Below are 27,371 nucleotides of genomic sequence, written 5' to 3' on the forward strand. Positions count from 1 at the left end.
TGCAAAAGTGGATAGCCTCACATTTGTCCACATTAAACTTCATCTGCCATGCATCTGCCCACTCCCCCAACCTGTCCAAGTCACCCTGCATTCTCATAGCATCCTCCTCACAGATCACACTGCCACCCAGCTTTGTGTCATCTGCAAACTTGCTAATGTTACTTTGAATCCCTTCATCCAAATCATTGATGTATATTGTAAATAGCTGTGGTCCCAGCACCGAGCCTTGCGGTACCCCACTAGTCACTGCCTGCCATTCTGAAAGGGATTTGTTAATCCCTACTCTTTGTTTCCTGTCTGCAAACCAATTTTCTATCCATGTCAGCACTCTACCCACAATACCAATTTTGCCCATTAATCTCGTATGTGGGACCCTATCAAATGCTTTCTGAAAGTCCAGATACACTCCATCCACTGGCTCTCCCTTGTCCATTTTCCCAGTTTCATCCTCAAAAAATTCCAGAAGATTAGTCAAGCATGATTTCCCCTTTGTAAATCCATGCTGACTCAGACCAATCCTATTACTGCTATCCAAATGTGTGGCTATTTCATCTTTTATAATTGACTCCAGCATCTTCCCCACCACTGATGTCAGGCTAACTGGTCTATAATTCCGTTTTCTTCCTCCCACCTTTCTTAAAAAGTGAGATAACATTAGCTACCCTCCAATCCCCAGGAACTGATCCTGAGTCTATAGAACATTGGAAAATTATCACCAATGCATCCATGATTTCTAGAGCCAATTCCTTAAGTACCCTGGGATGCAGACCATCAGGCCCAGGGGATTTATCAGCCTTCAGTCCCATCAGTCTACCCAACACCATTTCCTGCCTAATGTAGATTTCCTTCAGTTCCTCCGTCACCCCAGATCCTCTGGCCACTATTACATCAGGAGTGGCCAGAGGCCAGTGTTCTATCTACCATGTGTATATTTAAACAACCAATTTAAGCAATCTTTGCAGAACTGGGGGGGGAGGGGGGTGCAACAAGAAATTGTAAAGGGTTGTGGACGCAAACCAACCTCCCACCCTCCCATTGACTCCATCAACATTTCACGCTACCCAGGCAAGGCCACCAGCATAATCCAGGTCCAATCTCACCCAAGTCACTCCCTCTTGTCCCCTCTCCCATCAGGCAAGAGGTACAGAAATGTGAAAACACATACACACATCCAGATTCAGGCAGTTTCTTCCCAGCTGTTATTAGGCAACTAGAGAGCAGTCCTGACCTACCAACTATCTCTTTGGAGACACTTGGACTATCTTTAATCGGACTTTACATGACTTTGTCTTGCACTAAATATTAGTGCAACACTGTTTTGACTGTTTCACTATTCTATTACAATCCATGTTCTTGGGATATCAATATCTAAATCCAAATTTTATTAGCTATTTATGTTATGACATCGGTTGGAAGCTGCATACCAAATCTCGTTGCAATGACAATAAAATATATTATTATTATTGTTATTCCCTTTATTCTGTATATGTTAACTGTGGACAGCTTGATTGTATAGTTGTTTTGCTAACTGGATAGCACACACCAAAAAAGCTTTTCACTGTTCTTGCTACACTTGACAATAAACTAAAGGACCTAGTGACCTATTCCTCTTCTGTATTAACCTTGAAGTGTAGGATGTAGAATTAGCAACATTAATCCAACTAAAGTTCTCAAGGTGTAAGAAGGAACTGAAGACGTTGCTTTATATCGAAGATAGACACGAAATGCTGGAGTAACTCAACGTGTCAGGCATCTCTGGAATAGGTGACGTTTCGGGTCGGGAAAGTTCTCTAGGTGTAGGGAATTGAAGCAAAAATAAAACGTGCCCTTGTGTTTCAGTCATCAAAGAGTTAACAGTGGAACTTGAAAATGCACTAACGGCCTGAATGTTACGCGCCGCCTCCAAGACTTGTCTAGCTGCTGAGCGCTTGTACTGAAGTCAAGTAAAACGCGGAGATAAGCCCACCTCCTCACCACCGCCCACACCTTCCCCTTGACCACCGCCCCTTCACAGCTCAACTCCCACACTCTGGTCTCCCGACCTGACAACAGCTTGCTTATAGCTCACTTTTGAGCAAAGATCTTTGCTTATGAGAGTACAGTTCAGAGGTTATTTTATGCCTTTCCCGTATCAGATGGGAGCTACCAATTGCTGCTGCTTGCAAGGGGGAGACAGAAAGGTCGATCATGCTCGAAGATAACTTCCTCTGCACTCTTTTCCATTTTAATTTCCCTTCCCTTTCTCTCTCTCAGAGTTCAGAGGGTCTTGGCACATAAGATCGCGGCTTTCTCTATGCGTGTGTGCACAAGTGTGTATAAGAGAGAGAGAGAGAGAGAGAAATATAATATATTATATATATATAGAGAGAAAGAGAAAGTATATATATACACACATTTCGAGAAAGAGAGGGAAATAGAGAACATTGAAAACGAGAGAAATAGAAATAGTCGAGGCAGATTGAAATAAAGAGAGAGAATGAGAAAGGTAGAAATAGAAAGAGAGAGAAATAGATAGAGAGAAGAAATAGACAGATAAAGATAGAAATGGGACCGAGACGAGCCCGCAGCATTTAAAAATAGAGAGAGAAACGTCGAGAAGGCTGCCGAGTGCTTTCCTCTTCACGCTGGTAAAGAGCAGTAGGTTTAGCCCAGCGCGCTTCCTGATCGAGTTAGCGCGGCCGTGTAGAGGGAGGAGCTTTGCAGGCTGTGAGCAGCACACGATCGCAGGCTCGGCCGCACCTCAGGAAGCCCTGCTTAGCCATCATGCTCCACTAACAAGCGGGGGAGAGGGAGAGAGGAGGAGGACAAGGAGGCACTCTGCAATCTTTAAAAAAAAAACACAAAAACACTTGGTTTCATAAAGAAGGGACAGCATTATTATTTTTTTAAAGAGAATAACCCTGAAGATGAATGCTACAATGCCTTGAGTGTGTTGCTTGCTGTATTCGAATTCATCGAAGGGAGAGGGAGACGGGAATATGAGGTGAGTTTTTGATTCACTCTGTGTGTACGTGTCTCTGTATGTATGTGTGTGTGCATGTGCGTTTGGGGGGGGGGGGGGGGGGGGGGGATCAGGGAGAATTGCGGGTACGGGTTACACTGGTATTGGAGAGGGGAGGAAATGTGGATGCAAGAGCTGGCTGGTCAGATGCATTGAAAGGAAGGGAAGGAGTTGCGGTTTAGAGGGGTGGGCTGGATATTATATATATGAGTGTGTTTGGGTGGGGGGGGGGGGGGGGGAGGGGAGAGGAGGGAGTAATTGAGGGTCCAGGCCAGACAGTGGCATTGTCGAGAAGGGTGGGGGGGGTGTGCAAGAGCTGTCTGGGTGATCAGATGGCATAAAGGAAAGGAGGGATGAAGCTGGGATTTAGTCGTGTGGGCTCTATATTTGTTTGTGTTGTGCAGTGGTTGGAATAAAGACATGTTTCTGGAGCACCAAGCAGAATCCCAGCGTGTATCTCCCAAGCAATGAGGCACGTTTGTTATTTCCAAGAGTGGCTGGTGTTATGTAGGGCATCGGAGGGGCTGTGTAGAGGAGGGGGTGTGTTGGATAATTCATGCACAAGATCATCGCACCAACAGCATTGGGACGTGGCCAGGGAGGGAGGGGAGGTTTGTTTGTATTTGCTCCTGTCTGGGAGAGATCCTAGTGGGGAGGGGAAGGGGAGGAGGGACATTTCGTCTATCTCCATTTGACGTCTTACCTGAGCGGGCACCTTGGCCTGATGTGGTGTCAGAGAGAGAGAGAGAGCAGTAACGCTGATGGTGCAGTACTCCCACCCTGGCCTTGCTCCAGGCACTCGGGGTGGGGTAGGAGTGGAGGGGGATCATGAGAGGGTGGTGTCCCTGCGAGCTGTGCACGGAGGGAGGTGGGGAGGACGTCGGGTTCTTTGCAGGGGAGGTGGGAGGGGGTTAAGCATTTGCAACGTTTGTGTAAGAGGGAGGGTGGGTAAGGTTCGTTAGTGAGGGGGGGGACGAAGGTGGGGCGGTGGGCGATGGGGGGGGGGATGCAGGTTTTTGCATCGTTTGTCAGTGAGTGAGGGGGTCAGATCTGCAAGGTTTGACAATGAGGAGCTAGATAGAGAGTGGATCAGGCCTTTGCAAGGTTTGTTGGTGAGGATGGAGGGTCAGGCCTTTATAAGATGTGGCAGTGAGGGAGGAAGATAGGGATCGGAGTGGGGTCAGGAATTTGCAGGGGTTGACAGAAAGGGAGGTGAGGGGGGGGGGGGGGGGGTCAAGCAGAGAATGACGGAGGGAAGGGTGAGGGGAGGGTCAGGAGTTTGCAAGGGTTGGCAGTAAGGGAGGGGGGGTGATATGGGGTGATGCTGGGCACTGGGTCACTGCGGCGTGCCGCCTGGTATTATCACACATCATCTTTGCAGTGGGGAGGGGGAAGGCTCGGAGAGGCAAGGCATCCCATGTACTCAGAGCTGCACCTTCCATGCACACGCACCATACCTCAACACACTCTTCCCGTACAAAGAGGAGAAAAATAGGTGCCCACCCCAAAATAAAAATTGCACTCCCCCCCAACCCCCTCCTCGTCTTCTCCCTCCTCTTCACCTTGACTGCGTTGGTCAGGATGAATGAAGGATGGAGAGGCTTCAGGCTCCATCAGGTAGCTGAACACTCCCTCGCATAGAGGCCAGGGAGAGGGGAGAGGTGTTGGGGGTGCGTGTGGTGTCTGGTTTAATATGCAAGGCATGATGCCAGTATCACTGCATGTGGAGCTGGTTGTTATGTGTGATGTATGTGTGTATATATATGTTTGTGTGTGAGAAGTGAGAGGTTAACTCTCTGCCTACCATCTCTAAATGATGCGTGACATGTTTAGCTGCTCTTCCTTATATGGCCAGTGCTGTATTTCAATGCTGGAGTGGTACTGCCAAGTGGACAGAGTAGTAGACATCTTCTAGTAGGAAGGTGTGGTGGAGGGGAGGAAGCTGGTGAAAAGGCAGGGGTTTCTCTGTGTGTGTGTGTGTGTGTGTGTGTGTGTGTGTGTGTGTGTGTGTGTGTGTGTGTGTGTGTGTGTGTGTGTGTGTGTGTGTGTGTGTATGTGTCGCGTGTGTGTTAACGCGTGATGTGTATTGTGTGTGTGCGTGTAGAAGTGTGGCCACTATATGTATCTATATCTCTCTCTCCCTCTCTCTCTCTCTCTCTCTCTCTCTCTCTCTCTCTCTCTCTCTCTCTCTCTCTCTCTCTCTCTCTCTCTCTCTCTCTCTCTCCTCTCTCTCTCTCTCTCTCTCTCAACTGCTAGAAAAGTAAGTGCTATATTATGCTGCCTCAAGCCTCACTGGTGCCTCTTATTTTGTGCGAGAGTCCTTTCAGTGGGATCGCTGCCGTCTAATGTCGGAGCCAGTGTTCGTAGCCTGTGCTTAAAAGAGAATTATTTTTCCATGTGTGTGTGTTTTATTTTTGGTGCCTTTTGTAACGCGTGGAGTTTTGCCAAAGGTGAGGAGTGTGGAACTGGAGGTTATACTGTCTGGTAACAGATGTGGAGATGGTGAAAGTGTGGCCGGTAGTCTAACGCTGTCCGTTCATTCAGTTCCCCTCGTGGGGCCCTAGCCCAGTCTCTACCTCGTTCACTGCTAATTTGTGAACACTGAGGGTGAGACTGCAGGGAACTGGAGAGGGGAGGGGGTCGTTTGGAGGGTTGCAGTGTTGAGGATGGGGGAGAGCTGCGGGCGAGGAACCGAGCTCGTGGCTTTCAATCCCGGCCGCTGCTATTTGCAAACGTTGGCGAGGTGGAAATGAAAGACTGCGAGGCCGAAACAAAATGGAGACACGGTGGGGGGGGGGGGGGGGGGAGAGACAGGGGAGGTGTTTAAAATAATCCAGATGTTTGAACGTCTTCCAATGGCTTCAATTCAGCGCTTAGTTGGAAAAGCGTGGCTGGAATTTGGTGAAGCGAGGGTTTGGGAGGTAGAGAGGCTTTGGATGAGTTGCCTTAACACAGGCTCGGAGTGAAACTGCACCCCACCGAAAACGTTGGCCACTTTGAGTCAGAGCTTCCCTCTCTGCTCACTACTAAATAGCCCATGGGGCGATCCCTAAACCGCATGCCAACCCTTCGATAATTCGCCTACCGCCACACCTCTCGCCTCGTCCCGTCCCCCTGAAAGAGAGGGAAAAAATATATTCAAGGCCTCGTGCGGCTTACATCAGACACGCTCCTGTTTCCCAAGCAGTCAATTAACTGTGTGAGTTTCCCATCTCCTCTCCTCCCTACAGCAGAAGCGATAATAAATTAAACGTCAACACATATCAGGCATCCGGGTCTTGCCAGGAAATATCTGGGCCTATTAACAGTGGGATGAGGCAGAGCCTTGAAAAGTGAATCCTGTGTGTGTGTGTGTTTGTGTGTGCGTGGATTTAAAAAAAAAAACAGGCAGCTTTAGCCAGGAATTTCGTACCAGGAATTATCATCTGTGGTTTGGAGATGCAAGCTTCACGCTGTTAGCTGCCAGGAACCCAGCCAGCACATAGCAACACGTTGCAGCAGAACAGACGCTGATATTTATACCCTTATTCTGGTCAGACTAATGACAACATCAACACCGAATTATTTTTGAGTCGGGGCCCAATTCAAAACCCCTTCTAGATTTGGGCAGTAGATTGCATTCCACTTCACTTAGGCCCGAGACAAAATTTCTGTGCAATTGTTTTGAGGTGTAGAAAAACACGAGGAGAATTGATAGTTATACAGCATGGAAATGGGCCCTTTGGCCCAACCTGTCTGCACCGACCGAGGTGCCACATCTGCACAGGTCCCACCTGCCTGCGTTTGGGTCATATCCCTCTAAACCTGCCCTATCCATGTAACTGTCCAAATGGCTTTTAAATGTTGTAATAGGCCTGGCAACATCCTCATAAATCTTCTCTGCAACTTTTCCAGCTTAGCAACATCTTTCTTATAACAGGGTGACCACATATCCTTCTAAACCTTCCTGATCCATGTACCTGTCTACATGCCTTTTAAGTGTTGTCTTAGCACCTAAATGACCTCCTGTGGTAGCTCATTCCATACACCCACCACCCACTGTGTGAAAAAGTTCGTCTCTGGTTCCTATTCAATCTTTAAGATCACCCCTCATCCTCCTGTGCTCCAAGGAATAAAGGCCCAGCCTGCTCAACCTCTCCCTATAGTTCAGGCTCTTCAGTCCTGGCTACATCCTCGTAAAAGTTCTCTGCATTTTTTTTCCAGCTTAATAGCATCTTTCCTATAGCAGTGACTGGAACTCCTTCCCTTCCCCTTCCCCAATACCCATACTCGCTTGACACACACGCGTTTAGTGTTTACGTGTAGCTGATTAGATGAGGTATTGAGGGGGGTGTGGAGAAAAACTCCAGTCATGAGTCTACATATCTCTCTCTCTATTGTAACCACAGGCATGCAGACCTAGTGATATACATGTGGATATAAGAAATTGTAGCTGCTATTTTACAGAAAAAAGACAATGTGCTGGAGTAACTCAGCAGGTCGGGCAGTATCTCTGGAGAACATGGATATGGTGACATTTGGGCTTTGGACTCTAAAGAAGGTTCCCGACCCGAAATGTCACCTATGTCACCTATCCACATTCTCCGAAGATGCTGCATGACCTGCTGAGTTACTCCAGCACTCTGTGACTTTTTGCTTAGTGATGCACATGAATAGACCCTGAATGCACAAAAACACAGACACAAACGTGGCCACATATTGCAGCCACACCCCCACAGCACATGCAAATGGACCCACTGGTGTGTGCCCACAGATGTACACACACTTGCGCACGCACACAAGTACACTCTCTCTTGCACTCTCTCGCTCGTTGTCAACACTAAAATCACCATTTGATATGAACAGTCGATGCCTCAATCTTAATGTCTACATTTCGCATCTCGTTCAGGCAGTAGGTAGCGATGGTTTCAAACCTCGCTGGGATTTGATGATGGTCTGGTAATCCATGGATCGTTACTAATGATACGTGGCTATGTGTTCATAACCCACTCTGACAGCTGGGGGGATTAAGCTATTTCATTAACTAAATACCTTTGGCAGCGAAAGCAAGTGTCAGCAATGGTGACTAAAATTAGCTAGGTGTTGTTAAAAATAATGCCCTTTTGCCTTCTTCAAGGAATAACTCAGCAGTGCTTGATCTGGTCCCATATTTGACTCCAGCCCTGGTACAGTTGATCTCTTCACTGACCTAGCCCTGCAGAGTCATAGAAATGTTCAGCATGGAAGCAGGCCCTTCGGCCCTACTCGTCCATGCTGATCAAAATGCCTAATCTAAGCTGGTCCCACCTGCCCACATTGGCCCATATCCTTTTATAAATCTTAAATTATAGGAGCAGAATGAGGCCTTTCGGCCCATCAAGTCTACTCTGCCATACTCAAGTCCCTAACCCCTGACACCCTGTTAAACCTTCCCTATCCATGTTCCTGCCCAAGTGTCTTTTAAATTCTGTTATAGTACATGCCTCAATGACCACCTCTGCCAGGCGATCCATAACCCTCCCACCCTCTGTGTAAATGTTGCACGTCAGTTCCTATTATGTTTTTCCCCCTCTCACCTTAAATCTACGTCCACTGATTTCTGATTTCCTCACTGGGTAAAAAAACCCTGTGCATTTACCCTGTTGTACACCTATAAGATCAATGATGTAGTAAGGATGGAGGACACAATGGGAACGTCTTCACCAGCTGAATTTCATTGGTTCAAGTGACTCACAGTGTGCATAGAGAGGATAGACAGTCAGAATATTTTCCCTTGGATGGAGATATCAACTACCTAGTGAGTGAGAGGGGCAAAGTTTAAAGGAGATGTCTAGTCTAGAGATACAGCATCAAAACGGAGTGTCCACGTTTCTGGCGTTGATAAAGTTCCATCGAACAGTTTTATCATTTGCTTGCCGCAGCGAACCAGGCCTGTGGCAAACACGTGGCAGCAGGCGGCCTCGCATCGGATCCCCCATTCAATCTGGGCGGCTCCTGCCTGGTCACCCTTCATCATGAAGGGAGGATGTTTAGTGCAAGATAAAGTCTGGTAAGGTCTGATCAAAGATAATCTGAGGGTCTCTAATGAGGTAGGTAGTTGCTCAGGACTGCTCTCTAGTTGTTGATAGAGTGATTCATTTCTCTGTTAACAGCTGGAAAGAAACGGTCCCTGAATCTGGAGGTGTGTGTTTTCACACTTCTGTACCTTATGCCGAAGGGAAGAGGGAATGGCCAGGTTGAGACCCATCCATGATTATGCTGGTGGACTTGCTGAGGCAGTGTGAGGTGTAGATTGAATCAATGGAAGGGAGGTTGGTTTGTGTGATGGTCTAGGCTCCATCCACAATTCTTAGCAATCCCGATGCATTTGCCACATGGCATCCAGTGGCAAATAGCTGTCCTGATATGGGGATACAGAATACTGCAGATGCTAAAATCCAGAGCAAAAAATAATGTGCGCTGGAAGAACTCAGCAGGTCAGGCAGCATCTGTGGAGGGAATGGATAGGTGATGTTTTGAGTCGGGAACGCTTCTTCAGACCCTTACTCTGGGATGTTTCCCAACCCAAAATGTCGCTTGTCTGTTCTCTTCCCAGATGCCACCTGACCTGCTGAGATCCATCAGCACTTTGTGAATTGCCCTGGTACGGCGATTACTGCTTGACTGGACCTTCAGTCTGAAGAATGATCCCGACCTAAATGCCACTGTTCATTTCCATCTTCAGATGCTGAGTTCCTCCAGAAGGTTTGCTTTTTACTCAGGATTCCAGCATCTGCCATCTCTTGTATCCTTGTTCCTGCTTGACCATCAGGAGCCAGTTCCTTGGCACCTTCCATAAGCTAGTGTATTGTCCGATTCACCTCTACCCCCATTGTGGATATTGGCCTTTGTCTCTGGAACTGATGTGTTACAATGCTGAGGACTGTGTTCTGCACTCTCTCTATCCCTTTGCTCTACATGTTGTACTTGAGTTTGATTCGATTGTATTCATGTATGGTAGACGTGATCTGTTTGGATAGCACACAAAACAAAGCTTGTCACTGTACCTCACAGTGCATATGACAACAATGAAGTAAACCTAAGCTATCTGTCAACGTGCCAAACAGGTTGTGAAGGAAGAGGTTAGAGATTCTCTTGTGGATTGAGAATACCATAAACAGATTTTATAAGTGATGGGTTCACTGAGTGTGACTGTGAAGGTTGTGTGTTGGGGTTAGTTTAAAGGGCCTATCCCACTTAGGTGATTTTTTTGGGCGAATGCAAAATATTCAACATGTTGAAAATTTTTCGGCAACAGTTGTGACAATTTTGGCTGTCGTAGGTCTGTCACCAGGTGTCGTGGGTGAATTCCATTGAAATTGGTCCCTGGCATTCACCTAAAGAGTCGCCTAAGTGGGACAGGCCCATAAGGAATTAGTCCCTTGGCTGCTACAGAAGGCTGAAATCGGGAAGCATGTTGGGCGGTACAATGGCGCAGTGTTGGAGTTACTGCCTTACAGCGCCAGAGACCCGGGTTCGATCCTGACGACGGATGCTGTCTTGTAGGAGTTTGTATGTTCACCCTGTAACTACGTGGGTTTTCTCCAGGTGCTCTGATTTCCTCCCACGCTCCATAGACCTTACAAGTTTGTAGGTTAATTTGGCCTTGGTGAAAATAGTAAATTGTCCCTAGTGTGTAGGATAGTGCTAGTGTACAGAGTGATTGCTGGTCGGCACGGACTCGGTGGGCCGAGGGGCCTGTTTCCACACTGAAACTAAACTTTCATACAGAGAGAACAGTAAATCTAAAACTTTCCTCCACTGCATTAAAACTAAGATGGATAAATTCATGAACCGGGGACGTCCAGGGAGGCTGTCTAGAGGAGATGAGAAATTCATGGCAAGGCAGTCCCAGGGCTAGAATGGCCTCTACCTGTTGCTAAAATTGCAATGAAATGGCCACCTTTGTGCAAGTGAATTTGACTGGCAGTCATCTCGTGTTTAATGGCGTAACCACAGGAAGCCGATTCTGAGCTCACTACAAGGAGGCTTTTCTACTCGGCTGCTCGTGAGAGAGGCAAAAAGGGAAAGCGGGGAGGATGGAGCCATATTTTCATCGCACCTGTCACCATTATGAATGTAATAAATCCTCCATTTCCACAGAGGGCTGGAACGCAAGGAATAAAGCTTTATTGATATCAGTGCAAGTGGTCTCGCAGAACTCTGAGGCCTCTGATTCTGCTGCACGAGCAAGACGTTAAACAAACAAATGTAGCAACATTGGAGTTGTTGCAGTCTTACAGCTTAGAAACAGGCCCTACAACCACCCATCCCCCCTTCCCCCCCTCCGACCCTGACCCAACTTTCCCACACCAGCCAACATAACCCATCTACACTAGTCCCACCTGCCTGCGTTTAGCCCATATCCCTCTAAACCAGTTCTATCCATGTACCTGCCTGAATGTTTCTTAATCATTGCGATTGTACCTGCCTCAACTACCTCCCTCAGCTACCTCCTCCGGCAGCTCGTTCCATGCACTCACCATCCTTTGTGTGAAAAAGGTTTCCCTCAGGTCCCCAATAAATGTCCCCCCCCCCCCTCCTCCCCTCATCCTTAAATCTATGTCCTCTGGTTCTTGATTCCCCTACTCTGGGCAAGTCTGTGTGTCTACTCGATCTGTTCCTCCCATGATTTTGTACACCTCTAAACGATCACACATCATCCTCCTGGGCTCTGAGGAACAGGGAGCTTGGAGCTTTTGCTGCTGCTTAATAAGAGGAAGTAGAACACAGAACAGTACAGCACAGGAACAGGTCCTCCAGCCCACAATGTCTGTGTTCAGTGCCGGATTTAGATGAAGAGAGGCCCTAAGCTGTTCCACTTGTGAGGCCCCCAACGACCGGACAGCCATGGCGGCCAAATCTCCCACAATTCAAAGCGAGGGAGAAAGTGCCCAGCGCCGACCAGTTGCCGTTGCAGTGCGCATGCGCAGGGCGGCCGATGATGTGCTGGCCATGGTTGTGCGAATGTGCAAGGCGGCCTGCCGTGCCGGCGGATGTGGAACGAGCGGAGCCCGGCGGCCCGGACACGGATAGCGGGGGGAGATGGAGAGAGAGAGATAGAGAGGGGGGCCGCCCAGAGTTGAACGGTAGGTGTTCTGCCTTGGCCGGAGGCCCCCCTAGACCTCGAGGCCCTTCAATTTTTTCGGGGGGCCCCCTAGAAAGTGGGGGCCCTAAGCTATAGCTTGTTTAACTAATACGTAAATCCGGCACTGTCTGTGTTGAAGATGATGCCATCTGCCTGCATGTGATCTATCCATTCCTTGCAGATCCATGTGCCTATCCAAAAGCCTCTTAAATGCCTCTATTGAATCTGCCTCCACCACCACCACCCTTGGAAGTGCGTTCCAGGCACCCACCACTCTCCCTGTACAAAATAACTTGCCCCGCACATCTCTTTTCAACTTTACCCCTCCCACTTTAAAGCTATGCCCTCTAGTATTTGATATTTGCATCTCAGGTGGAAGGAGAAAAGTAATAAGGAATTTTATTTGCATTTTATCTTTGCTCAATTGGATGATGATTGCAAGCTTCAAACATGCAGGAAGGCCATGTGTAATCATCTGCTAAACCACAGCTTGTTTAGAAACTGAGAACTTTGAATCATCTCTATTTATCTCTCCCTACGCCACGCCATTGTGATGTAACGGTGGCGCTACTGCCTGACAGCGCCGGAGACCCGGGCTCGATCCTGACCACGGGTGCTTGCCTGCTCAGGGGTTTGTACCTTCTCCCCGTGACCTGTGTGGGTTTGCTCTGAGATCTTCGCTTTCATCCACCACTCCAAAGACGTGCAGGCTTGTAGGTTCATTGGCTTGGTATAAATGAAAATGTCCCTAGTGTGTGGAGGATAGCTTTAGAGTGTGAGGATCGCTGGTCGGTGCAGACTCTGTGGGCCGAAGGGCCTGTTTCTGTGCTGTATCTCTAAACTAAACTAAGAAATAGCATTTGACTATCTACCAACGGCTCTGTATTAATAATCCAGCATCTCGCTTGAAGTTCTGGGGGAAGGAAATCAGAATGAGGCCACATGCAAATTGGAGGAACAGCACCTCATATTTTGCTTGGGCAGCTTACAACCCAGCGGTATTAATTTTGATTTCTCTACCCTCATCAACCAACTGGTTTCACTGTCATCCTGTTTAGTTTCACTGTTTATATCCCCTCTTTATCTCTCCAAGGCCAACAATGGACCATTGTGGGCTCCACTTTCCTTGATCATCGTTGCTGGCTGTGAAGTGGATTGTTGCAATGTGGAGGTTGCTATGTATATGTGATTTTTAAATTAATATTATCCATATATATAATGATATATATATCATATATCAGTTCAGGAATAGCTACTTCCCCACAGCCATCAGGCTATTAAACCTGGCTTGGACAAAACTCTGATCATTAATAACCCATTATCTGTTATTTGCATTTTATCAGTCTATTTATTCATGTGTGTATATATTTATAAAATGGTATATGGACACACTTGATCTGTTTTGTAGTAAATGCCTACAATGTTCTGTGTGCTGAAGCAAAGCAAGAATTTCATTGTCCTATCAGGGACACATAACAATAAACTCACTTGAACACTTGAACTAGATATGTGAAACTGGTGGATTTGTGCCACAGTGCCCGACATCTGTGTTCAATCTTAACTATGGGTGCTGTCTGTGTGGAGTTTGCAAGTTCTCCCAGTGACCGCGTGGGTTTGCTCCAGTTTCCTCCCACATCCCAAAATGCCCGCTGGTCTGTAGGTCAATAGACCTTGTAAATTGCCCCCTAGTGTGTAGGGCTCGGACGTGAAAGTGGGATAACATGGAACTAGTGTGAACATGTGATTGATGGTCAGCATGGGCACGGTGGGCCGAAGGGCTGTATCTTTCAATCAATTGTGGATCTTATTCTTCTGTTAATGTTAGGTGGACAGCATAAAACAAGAATACAGGCATTGCAGATCATAATCCTGGGATCACTAAAGTAACTTAATATCCTTAAGCGCAGAAAGATTTGCTCTCGTACCAAGGATAGGCACACTGATGACATGACTTTCACTCTTAGATAGGGTGTGAAGGGTTCCAGTGTAAACTAGTCCTCTTCCCCTCCTAACCTTGGTGATAAGAAGTTAGAGACTTTGTTTCATTGCAACCTAGGTGGTTTCTATAATACCACATTGCATCTGCATTCTGAAAATATATCAGGAAAGTGGATATGTGTTGCTCATTGTATTTGTTCATCATAAGGGGCATATTGATGATGGATTTTTGTATATAATACACGTCATACAGCGAAATAAAACAGGGATATAGGCTCTTCGGCCCAACTTGCTCATGCTGGTCAAGATGCCCCATCTAAGCTCATCCCCCCCATATGCCCGTGCTTGGTCCATATATCTCAAAAGAACTTCAATAGTTGAACTTTGAGGGGCAATTTCTTTAGCCAGAGGGTGGTGAATCTTTGGCTGTGGAGGGCAAGTTATTGGGTACTTTAAAAGCAGAGATTGATAGAAGTTTTGTTTAGTAAGGGTGTCAAAAGTTATGGGGAGAAGGTAGGAGAATGGGGCTGAGAGGGAAATGTAGATCAGCCATGACCGAATGGCAGAGCAGACTTGATGGGCCGAATGGCCTAATTCTGCTCCTATGTCTCATGATCTTGATGTGATGACATCTTTTGATGACATGAGCAACCATGACATATTGGTCAATATTAAATTCTGCTTAATAATTCTCCAGTGGTGGAATATTTGGAAAGCATTACAGCAGTATAGTTATATTTTGTTGTTGATGGAATTTTCTGGTTGTTTTATTTTATTGTCAAGGATAATAGTCATCTGTTTCTTTGATGAAATGTACCAATGATGGTTCAACTAAGAAGCCTCTTCTCCAACGCATAAGATTGTTTCTTATGGACTGGATGCGGTATCTAGGTTGGGTCCAAAGGGTCTCAATCGAAACGTCACCTTGCCATGTTTTCCAGGGATGCTGCCTGACCCACTAAGTTACTCCAGTTCTTTGTGTTCTTTTTTGGTATCTCGGTGATACACTCGCCAATGTAGCTGGTACGAGGACAGTTGCGAGAGTTTTTGCACGTGTTTTTGGTCTTAAAACAAAGCTAATGGATTGTGAAGGAGAACTGTGGCGTTTGTAAACTCCAGAGCTTTGAGATTTAGTCCGACAGCATGGAAACAGGCCCTTCGGCCCAACAAATCCATGCTGACCAAGATGCCCCATCTAAGCAAATTCCTTTTGCCCGTGTTGGGTCCATATCTCTCTAAACCATCCCTATCCACGTACCTGTCAAGTGTTGTTATAGCACCTGCCACAACTAGCTTCTCCGGCAGTTCATTCCACATACTCGCCAACATCCAGGTATAAAAAGTTGCCCCTCGGGTTCCTATTAAATCTAGCCCCTCGCACCTTAAATCTATGTCCTCTGGATTCCCCTAACCTGAGTTACAGACTATGCGCCTTCATGCTCTATTTGGGAAGAAATGTTTTTAGTGAGAAATGAGGATCAGGATTTCAACCTGTTGAGAATACCAGAACATAAAACGTAAAACAGTACAGCCCAGGAACAGGTGCTTTGGCCCGCAATGCCCGTACTGAACATGATGCCAGGTTAAACTTATTGCCTCTGCCTGCACATAATATATATCCCTCCATTTTCTGCTCATCCTTGGACCTATCTAAAAGACTTAAAATAAGTCAATAGAGCCAAACGGTGTGAAAACACATCTCTTCGGCCCAACTTGCCACACCGACCAACAGGTCACATCTATACTTGTCCCACCTGTCTCCATTTGGCTTATCCCTAAACCTAGCCTGTCCATGCGTCGGTCTAAACGTTTCTTAAATGTTGCGATAGTACCTACTCCATCAACCTCCTTCTCAACTCATTCCATACACCTACTACCCTTTGTGTAAAATAAAAGTTGCCCCTCAGGTTCCTATTAAATCTTTCCCCTCACCTTAAACCTATGTCTTCTGGTTCTTGATTTCCCAACTTTAGGTAAAAGACTGTGCATTTCCACTTATTTCCCCTTATGCTTTTCACTCTCTAAAGCTTTTTTGCTGTACCTTGTACCTTGGACAATAAGCTAAACTAAACTGAAATGATCTTGCACACTAGAAGATCACTCCTCATCTTCCTGTGCTCCAAGGAATAAAGCCCTAGTTCGCTCAACCTCTCTCTATAGCTTGTATCCACGCTGCAGCACTCGAAACTCTAATCCTTTTCGATGTATGTTCCCATTAGAATCCTTTGGACAGCAAACTGATCCTGGTCTCCATGTCCCACCATGCTGCTGTGTGAGGGGTGGGAAGGAGCCAGGACCATGAGGAGAAACCTCTGCCTTTGTCGGAATGACTACCATGGATCAGTCGTTCCATGTTCTATATTTCCCTTTGACATTGAAGGAGGTCATTTCAGTCTAGGCTGGCTCCCAAGGCAATCCTGTTCATCACTAATTGAAACTAGAGTTTAAAGGAGATATGATGGGCAAGGTTTTATTTTTACAGAGCGGGAATGTGCTGTCAGGGTTGGTGGTGGAGCCAAATATGTTTGTGGCAATTAAGAGGCTTTTATATAGGCAAGATAGACACAAAATGCTGGAGTAACTCACTGGGTCAGGCAGCATCTCTGGGGAAAAGGAAGACGTGATGTTTCGGGTCAAACGCTACTTCAGATCCAGTCTGAAGAAGGGTCTCGATCCGAGTTGTTACTTATTCCTTTTCTCCAGTCTGAAGAAGGGTCGAGATCCAAAACATCACCTTTCTTCAGAGATGCTGCCTATCTTTGGTGCAAACCAGCACCTGCAGTTCCTTCCTACACATTTAGATAGGCGCAAGGATATGCAGGGAATAGAGAGATATAGATCACGTGTGGGCACGTAGGAAAATAGCATGAAAAGAGGTGAAAATCTAATCTTGATCAAATTTCCAGGTTCCAAACCTGGTTTTGATGCAGTGCGGTGGTAAATTGGGACCCTGAGGTTAAACATGAATATGCTCCAGTGATATTTGCTTCTGTCGCCGTTCTTTGTAACTGGGCATGACGGTGAAGCCATACTCCGGCAGAGGCTCCTAGGAACTGAATTTGATGAGGAATTACTGTGCTTCAACCTCGATAGCAATTGATAATTTGGTTACATTTTTCCAGAACAAACGTTGACTCATTTATTGACAGTCTGAAAGGACATTGGATAATCACTGATGGCGTTGGTTCAAGCAGCTAACAATGATTGTAATTTGTTTGCTGAGGATAGAAACAGTGTTGTGCTTTTTGGAAACATTCATGTTTCACTTGGGCTTGACGTAGGTTATCACAAGGCGTTTGACATAGTACATAAGAACAGCACAGCATAGGAACAGGCCCTTTGGCCCATAATGTCCGTTCCGGCACATTACGGTACACTGGCACAGCTGGTAGAGCTGCTGCCTCACAGCGCCAGAGACGCGAGTTCGATGGTTGCTCTCCATCTGGAGTTTGCACGTTCTCCCTGTGACCGTGTGGGTTTCCTCCGGGTACTCCGGTTTCCTCCCATATCCCAAAGATGTGCAGGTTTATGTTATTTTGCCTCTCTAAGTTGTCCCTAGTGTGTAGAGAGTGGGATAACACAGAACTGGTGTGAACGGGTGATTGATGATCTGTTTGGACTCGGTTGGTCGACGGCCCTGTTTCCATGTTTGTCTAAAACATTACGCTAAGATAAACTAATCTCCTCTACCTGCATGTGATCCATATCTCTAATTCTTGCACTTCCATGTGCCTATCTCAGTCTCTTAACTGCCGCTATGCTGCTACCTCCAACCCCTGGCTGATTGTTCCAGGCATCTTCCACCCTCTGTGTAAAGCAAAAACTTGCCTTGCATATCTCCTTTAAACTTTGGCTCTTTCACCTTAAAGCTTTGCCCTCTAATATTTGATATTTTCAGCTTGGGAAAGAGGTTCTGACTGTCTATCCTATCTATGCCTCATAATTTTAGATGCTTCTAACAGGTCTCCGCTCAGCTTCTGGCGTTCCAGAGAAAAAGGTCCTTGTCTGTTGCAGCTAATACCCCCCCAAATCCAGCAATCATTCTTGTAAACCTCTTCTGCACCCTCTCCCAAACCTTGACATTCTTCCTGTAATGTGGCAACCAGAACTGCACACAATACCCCAGACACCATGTAGCATGGAAACAGGCCCTTCATCAAATGTCTGCTGATCCAAGGAGGAATTCCAGTTTCTCAAGACTAATCCAACAGAAGAAATCCCTTGACCCCAGAACCATTCTATTCTGGCTAAATTCTCATTAATTGCACCCAGATTATACCCCTCGCCTACACATGGAGACCATTTAATAGTGGCCCATTAAACCACCAATGTTTATGATGTGGGTTGAAACTGGAGCATCCTCTGGCCTTCTAGAGAAAACAATCCAGTCTGTCACACATCTCCTTGGAGCTAATATCCCCTAATCCAGCCATTTTCTTCCATGGCTGATTCAAAGTTCCATTCATGTTGGCCGCTATATCCAAGGGCGCAAGGGCCGGCACAGTGGCGCAGTGGTAGAGTTACTGCCTTAAGGGGCTGTCCCACTGCGGCGACCTAATTGGCGAGTTTAGAAGAGTTTAGGAGAGTTTGAAAAAATGTCATGTTGAAGACCTCTTTCGACTATATTGAAGACTACACTCAACTAGCTTCGGGAAAATTGGACACTGAATAGTGGAGAGTGGAGACGATCTCCTTCGACCTCCCTTCGACTATGTTGAAGACTATCTATGACTACCTTCGACTACCTTCAATTACCTTCGACTACCCTCGATTACCTACGAATAACATGCCGACCTACTACGACCTACTTCGACTAAACCTACGAGTAAAAAAAGTATAAATATTTTCCATGGCGACCCTTTTTTACTCGCGGGCATTTTTCAGCATGTTGAAAAATACGGCGTGACCTAACTGAGGCCTCGAGTATGCGGGGACTACTCTCGAGCATGAAGGAGAGTTACAAAGACTTCCTAGAACCTCGTGTCGACCATGCTGCGAGTTTGAGTCGAGGGCAAACTCATCTGAACTCGTGGATTAGGTTGCCGCAGTGAGACAGCCCCTTTTACAGCACCAGAGACCTGGGTTCGATCCTGACTACAAGTGCTGTCTGTAGGGAGTTTGTACATTCTTGCTGTGTTTGTTTGTTTGCTTTCTTGTTTGTTTTATGTGTGCGCATGTATTTACATGTTTACACTAAACTTCTTTTTGTTTATTATTAGAGGAATATTTTTAAAGAAATATATCAAGAGAGGAATCTATTAGGTGGATGCACAGAGTCTCTTGCCCAGAGTAGGGGAATCGAAAACTTTTTCACAGAAAGGGTGGTGTGATTTTGGAAAGAGCTGCTGGAGGAGGTAGTTGAGGCTGGAACTACCGCAACGTTTAAGAAACATTTAGACAGGTACATGGATAGGACAGGTTTAGTGAGGTATGGGCAAAATGCAGGTGGGACTAGTGTAGATGGGACATGTTGGGCGGTGAGGGTAAGTGGGCCAAAGGACCTGATTCCACACTGCTTGACTCTGTGACTCCATTATATTGTTTATATAGTATTATGTTTACACATCCTATTGTGCTACAGTCAGTAAGAATTTCATTGCTCTATTTTGGACATATGACAATTAGACTTGCTTGACTCTTGACCACATGGGTTTTCTCCGGGTGCTCCGGTTTCCCCTCACATTCCGAAGATGTAAAGGCTTGTAGGTTAATTGGCTTCGGTAAAAATAGTAAATTGTCCCTAGTGTGTAGGATAATGCAAGTGTACGGGGTGATCGATGGGCGGCACAGACTCGGTGGGCAAATGAACCTGTTTCCGCGCAGTTTCTCTAAACTGTGAAGTCCAAAGCCACTGCACACCAAATGGGAGGGAAGACACAGGAAATGGGCGGAAGAACACCAAGTATATCATTTGAAGGCTCAAAATGTTGAGAGAAATAGGTATGGTAAATAATGACCCGGTGAAATGGAAAGAGATGTGCACTTGGAAGAACAAATTGCTAAATGCTCTGTCTGACCGTTGAGAAAAACTTCACACTTGTGCTTTTCAAACCTTGATCTTTTGCAGTCAATGGGGGACTTGTTAAGCATAACCACTGAAGTAATGAAGGAAATGAGGCAGCGATTTCACATGCTAGCTCCTGCAAACACAATGAGGTCGTGGGCTTATTTTAACTAACCAATGAAATTCCCTTCAATTCCGTTGACACCATCTACACTTCGCGTTGCCTTGGCAAGGCCACCAGCATAATCAAAGGTACAGAAGTATGAAAACGCACACCTCCAGATTCAGAGACAGTTTATTTCGAGCTGTCATCAGGCAACTGAACCGTCCTATCAACTAGTGAGCAGTCCACACCTACCATCTACCTGGTTGGAGTCGCAGGATATGGGGAGAAGGCAGGAACGGGGTACTGATTGTGGATGATCAGCCATGATCCAATTGAATGGTGGTGCTGGCTTGAAGGGCCGATTGGCCTACTCCTTCCTGCACCTCTTGTCTTTTGAGACCTTTGGACTATCTTTCATGGACTTTACTGGACTGTATCTTGCACTAAACATTATTCCTTGAATCATGTATCTGTACATTGTGGACGACTTGATTGTAATCATGTATAGACTTTCCAATGATTGGTTAGCATGCAAAAAATACTTTTCACTGTACCTCAGCACACGTGACAATAAACTAAAGTTAAACTACATGCCACTAACATATATGCCTCCATCATCACCCCATGGCAACGCATTCCAGGGACCCACACTTTCTATGTAATAAACTCTTGCCCTGCACATCTTCACTTTTATCTTTACCCTTTCACCATAAAGCTATGTCCTCTAGTCTTTGATATTTTCATCCTGGGGAAACGGTTCTGACAGCCTACCTTACCTCTGTCTCTCGTAATTGTTTGTGCCTCTATCTGATCTCCTCTCAGCCTCTGACCTTCCACAGAAAACAATTCAACCTTTCCTTATAGCTAATATCCACTTAGTAGAGTTGCTGCCTTATAGCGCCAGAAACCCAGGTTCGATCCTGACTACCGGTGCTACCTGTATGGAGTTTGTACGTTCTCCCTGTGACCGCGTGGGTTTTCTCCAGGGTCTCTGGTTTCCTTCCACATCCTAAAGACATGCAGGTTTGTTGGTTATTTGGCGTCTGTAAATTGTCCCTTGTGCATAGGATAGAACTAATGTACTGGTGATTGCAAGCTGGTCAGCAAGGACTCTTTGGGTCAAAGACTCTGTTTCCATGCTGTATCTCTAAATTAATCTAAACTAGACTCTCCTCCACAGCTGTCTGGGGTAGAGAATGTGAAAGAAAGAAATCTTCAATGCTCTGTCTTAAATGATTAACCCCTCTGTCCCAAAACTATGCCATTTCCCCCATCCTAGATTCCACCTCACCAGGCTAAACATCCTAACAACACCCACCCTGTGAAAGCCCCCTCAAATATTAGACTTTAGACTTTACTTTAAGCTTGAGAGATACAGCGTGGAACCAGGCCCTTTTGCCCACCGAGCCCGCGCCAACCATCGATCACCCCATACGCTAGCACTAAGCTACTCATCGAGACAATTTACAGAGGCCAATTATTCTGCAAACCTGTATGTCTGCGGAGTGTGGGAGGAAACATGCAATTAGTATTAGTTTAGAGCCACAGCGTGGAAACAGGCCCTTCGGCCCACTGACTCCGCGCTGACCAATGATCACCCATACACTAGCTGTATCCAATTAGAGGCCAATTAACCTATAAACCTGCGCGTCTTTGAAATGTGGGAAGATACGGAGCACCCGGAGAAAGCACAAACTCCGTACAAACAGCACCTGCAGTCGGGAGCGAACCCACGTTTCTGGTGCTTTAAGGCAGCAACTCTACTGCTGCAGCACTTTGCCGCCCACAAGATCTTGCATATTTCAATAAGAATCACCTCTCGTTCCTCTAAACATCATCCAGTCTGGTCTCTGTTTGCCCAACCCAACAAGAAGTGAGATCTAGAAGTAGAAACAAGGAACTGATGATGCCGGTTTGCAATAGAAAAATTAGATCTATTTTGCAAACAATGAAAGTGTTGATATTTCAGCGTGCCAGTTAAATGGTTTGCGCAGCGGTGGAACGAGTTCAAACCCTCTGTAAACAGGGACATATTAAACACGTCTGCTGGCTTAGCAGTGATCACATGCTCACTCATATGCCTTTTTCATGTTTTTCTTTTTGAGTATGAAAGTGGAACAGCTTCTCTCCCATTCAACCAAATGGTAGCAAATGATTCCCAACGCAACATTTAATACCGTAGTGTCTTTGTGCACTAAAGTAAACATTTGAAGGACTGTCGATGATTTGCAAAGACCATTACACACACACCGTCTGGTCTCCCTGTGTGATGTTACCTGTCTGGGCTTAATAAGGAACACAGTGTTCACTTGTGAAAATGTAGAAACAAGGAACTGCAGATGCTGGCTTACCAAGAAAAGGCGCCAAAATGGTGGAGTAACTCAGCAGGTCAGGCAACCTCTCTGGCGAACGTGGATAGGTGGCGTTTTGGGTCAGGACCCTCAGAATCAATCTGAAGAACCTCTCTCATCCATGTTCTCCGGGGATGCTGCCTGAAACGCTGAGTTACTCTAGCATTTTGTGTCCTTCCTTGGTAAGATGCAATCTGAAGCTCCTTGCTTCTACATTTTTTTACATATTCAAAACTTTGACAAAAATCTATTTTGCATGGGCAGTATCCCCAGGGATTTGAAAGTATGCCGTTGGCTTGTTCCACAGCTTGGGTGAGGAATGGCTCTGCCCAAGATAGCAAGAAATTGCAGAGAGTTATAGATGTAGCCCAGCCCATCACACAGACCTGATTTCCCACCGTTGACTCCATCTACACTTCACCTGACCTTGTGAAATCAGAAAACATCATCAAAAACTTGTCCCACCCCATCTTTACTCCTTCTCCCAGTTACTGTCAGGCAGAAGGTACAGAAGCTTGGAAGTGTGTACCACCACTAGGGGTGCAGCTTCCTATATGTAATCAGGCTTTTGAATATTCCTTTCATAATCTAGGGTACTGTCCGATTCGCCTCAACCTCATTGCAGACATTGGACTTTATCTATGCAACTGATATCAATGCTGAGAACTATATTGCACACTCTGCATCTTCCCCCTTGCTCCACCTATTGTAGGTAGTTGAGGTTGACACAATAGTATATCTGACTTTAGAAGGGTGAGGAGGAACCTCATTGAAACTTATTGAATAGTGAAAGGCCTGGATAGAGTGAATGTGGAGAAGATGTTTCCACTAATGGAAGAGTCTAGTACCAGAGGCTTCAGAATAAAAAGATGTACTTTTAGAAAGGAGATGAGGAGGAATTTCTTTAGTCAGAGGATGGTGAATCTGTGGAATTCATTGCCATAAACAGCTGTGGAGACTGTCAATGGATATTTTTAAGGTGGAGATTGACAGATTCTTGATTAGTAAAGGTGTCAGGGATTATAGGGAAAACACAGGAGAATGAGGTTGAGTGGGAAAGATAGGTCAGCCATGATTTAATGGCGGAGTAGACTTGGTTGACCGAATGGCCTGATGCCGTTCCTTATTAACTTATCTGATTGGTTAGAATGCAAAACAAACCTATCACTGTAGCTCGGTTCACGTGACAATAAAAAATCTAATCCTAAACCTAAATTGAGGATGGAAGTTGATTTTTGCTTTTCATTGGTTATGTGATGCGTGCTGTGGAGCATTGGTTACCATCAACCATGGTTCAGTTGCCAGAAGGTTTGCTCATGAAGTTGATGGTTGTGGGTATGTGTGTGTATGTATGAATCTGCGTACGTGCGTGTACATGTATGTGTGCGTATACACATATGTATGTATATGTATATGCCTATAGTGTATATATCTATACCTATAGTATACATAGTGTGTGTACATGTGAGTATATACGCATCACCATCATTGGCGGTCACTCGAAACGAGTATGACTGTCCTCTTTTGGGCGGATGTCATTTACGTGACTTTCCAGAGGCATGGAGTCCAGGACAACCGGGGACCCTTTTCTGCTGCAGCCTTCATCCGCCTTCCCAGCCGTTGTGAAGCTCCACTAAAGTCAGCCATCATCCTCCGCCTGTCCCACCGCTGAGGTCTTGGTTGGATTGCTCTTTGTCAGAGACCTCCCCCTCGATCTTACCGCCATGGGTGGCCCTACCAGGAGCATAGCTCCAGACGGCTCTCAGGAGGATCTCAGGACCACACAACCTTCTCCACCACGACAAGGTGACAATCCACGGAGAAGTGCATGCACTATACACATCATGTTTGTGTGTGTGTGTGTGTGTGTGTGCGTGTACACACACATACGCGCACACACACACATATACGCACACACACACATATATACGCACACACACACACACACACACATATATATATATATATACATATGTAAAACGCTTTGTTGTTCATTATGGTGTTTACAGAGTACTATGTTTACATATCTATTGTGCTGCTGCAAGTAAGAATGTTATTGTTCTGTTTTGGGGCATGTGACAATAAACCGCTCTTGCCTCTTCCAATGGAGATGAGGGAGGGTTAATGTCCTGGAATTGGGAGCATTGATGGAAGCCAGGCAACTGAACTAATCCATGCCAGAGTTTATGCTCTACACGAGCTTCCTCCCACTCTTCACTAGCGTGTGGAACTAACTTCCCCTTAAATAGATCTGTGTTTTTCTTCTCTATCGTGCCAGATGACTGCAACTTCCACATTCTCTGCACTCTGAGTAAAGCCTTTCTTGACTTCCTCACTGTATTTATTAGTGGCCATAGAACATAGAACAGCACATCAGAGGAACAGGCCCTTCGGCCCACGAAGCCTGTGCTAAACATGACACTAATACCAATTTAGACTTGATATCTAAAACTTAAAAGTATGTGTTGGCATGGAGGGCTGAAGGGCCTGCTTCTGTGCTGTGGGACTCCATGATATGGGGTTACTTAGCGTAGAGGTGCGGTGGTAGAGTTGCTGCCTCACAGCTCCAGAGACCCAGGTTCTATCCTGATTATGGGTGCTGTCTGTGCGGAGTTTGTACGTACTCCCTGTGACCACATAGGTTTTCTCCAGGTGCTCCAGTTTCCTCCTACACTCCAAAGACGAACGGTTTTGTAGGTTAATTGGCTTCTGTAAAATTGTAAATTGCCCCTAATGTGTAGGATAGTGCTAGTGTACGGGGTGGTTGTTGGCAGATACAATAGTGGCATTTAAAAGACTTGTAAATGCACTTGAATAGGCAGGGAATGAAGGTGTACGGTTTATGTGCAGGCAGATAACAGCTGATCTTGGCATCATGTTCACCACAGGCATTGTTTGCTGTGCTCTCCCTTCCTAAGTTCTATAGTCTTTAGACAGCAGAGATACTGCGCGGAAACGAGCCCTTCGGCCCACCGAGTCCACCCTGACCATCGATCACTCGTTCACACGAGTTCTATGTTATTCCACTTTGTCATCCACTCCCTACACACCAAGGGTAATTAACAGAAGCTAATTAACCTTCAAACCCGCACATCTTGGGGATGTGGGAGGAAACCAGAAACCGAGAAAACCCGCTCGGTTACAGGGAAAATGTACAAACTCCACACAGATAGCATCCAAGGTCAGGATCGTGGCGCTGTGAGGCAGTAGCTCTACCAGCTGTGCCCATGTACCTCTCTTGGACCCTACTATCTCCAGGGGTAGCCAGAGATTTACTACTTTAGTCATTGTGAGATCTGATTGAGGAAATGCAACAAGTCAGTACAACAACGCAGCACAAGTATCTAAAATGTTGGCCTTTATTACAAGGCAGATGGAGTACAATAGAGATGGTTTGCTACAACTGTGCAAAACTGTCTTATCATGCTGGGGGTACTGCACGTAAGTACAAGATGACCTTGTAGCAACAACGATGAATTGTTGCAAATGTCATCTGGTTCGTTAATATCTTATTGGGAAGTAGTTTACTGTAGACCGTAGAGATACAGTGTGGGAACTGGCCCTTCGGCCTACCAAGTCTGTGCTGACCAGTGATCACCCGTACACTAACATTATCCTGCATCGCCTTTGTGATGTGGGAGGAAACCGGAGCAATCGGAGAAAACCCACACAGTCACAGGGAGAATGTACAAACTCCATACCAACAGCACACGTAGCCAGTATCGAACCTGGGTCTCTGGCACAGTAAGGCAGCAACTCTACTGTTGTGCCACTGTGATGCCCTTCTGGCAACTTTACCCTGTCTAGTTGGTGACTCCAGGCTTATCCAGTGGATTAACCCCTAACTGGGTCTATATTTCGGGGGCGTTCTGGGATAGGCAGCCAATGCTGGTGAGGTGGAATCTTTAGTGGAACACAAAGTGAATACAGGCCTGTTATGCTGGTGCAAGTAAGAATTTCATTATTCTATTGTTGGTGCATAGGACAATTAAAAATCTTTAACTTTAGTTTAAAGATATAGCCTGGATACACAGAGTTTTCGCTGATCAATGATCACCCCTACACTAGTTCTATTCTACATGCTGAGGCCAATTTACAGAAGCCAATTAACCTACAAACCTGCACACCTTTGGAAAATGTGCGAGGAAACCGGAAATCCCAGAGAAAACCCAGGCAGTCACAGGAAGAACGTACAAACTCCGCACAGACAGCGCTGGTAGTCAGGAATGTACCCAGATCCCAGACGCTGTGAAGGCAGCAACTCTACCATAGCGCCATTGTGGTCACAGTTTTCAGGCTCCTATGCCTTCTTCCCAATGTCAGGAATGAAATGACAGTGTGGTCAGGTGGTGTGGGTCCTTCATGATGCTGGTAGTCTTTTTGAGTCAGCGCCTCTTGTGGACCCATTGAGTGGTGGGGTGGTCAGTACCTGTGATAGACCAGGAAGTGTCCACCACCTTTTGTAATCTCCTTCATTCCTATACATTCTCAGCTATTCTTTAACACACAAGACCTCTCTATCCCACTATTCGCAACTAAACATTTAGGAGTCACATTTGTCCCATTTATCCATTACATCTTGGTGTTGCATGCAAATGTTGGCGTTGAGGTGGCACGGTGGTGCATCGGTAAGGTTGCTGCCTCACAGCGCCAGAGACCTGGGCTTGATCCTGACTATGAGTGCTGTCTGCACGGAGTTTGTATGCTCTCCCCGTGGCTTGCATGAGTATTCTCCGGGATCTCTGGCTTTCTGCCACACTCCAAAAGCGTTCAGGTTTGTAGGTTAATTGACTTGGTACAATTGTAAATTGTCCCTAGTGTGTGTGGGGTGGTGTTCTTGTATGGGAACCACTGGTCGGTGTGGG

The 27,371-nt window shown here is 46.1% G+C and overlaps 1 protein-coding gene across 1 annotated transcript in view; it reads left to right on the plus strand.

The window, feature by feature from the left end:
* The first annotated feature begins 2,009 nt into the window (after positions 1–2,009).
* Positions 2,010–27,371, plus strand: part of LOC129703376 (muscleblind-like protein 1) — a 164,785-nt gene continuing 139,423 nt past the window's right edge. Inside the window, 1 exon segment of the mRNA XM_055645751.1 lies at positions 2,010–2,983. The gene's annotated coding sequence lies outside the window, so the exon portion shown is untranslated.

The sequence above is a fragment of the Leucoraja erinacea genome, chromosome 14, assembly GCF_028641065.1.
Source record: "Leucoraja erinacea ecotype New England chromosome 14, Leri_hhj_1, whole genome shotgun sequence".
Taxonomy (NCBI): domain Eukaryota; kingdom Metazoa; phylum Chordata; class Chondrichthyes; order Rajiformes; family Rajidae; genus Leucoraja; species Leucoraja erinaceus.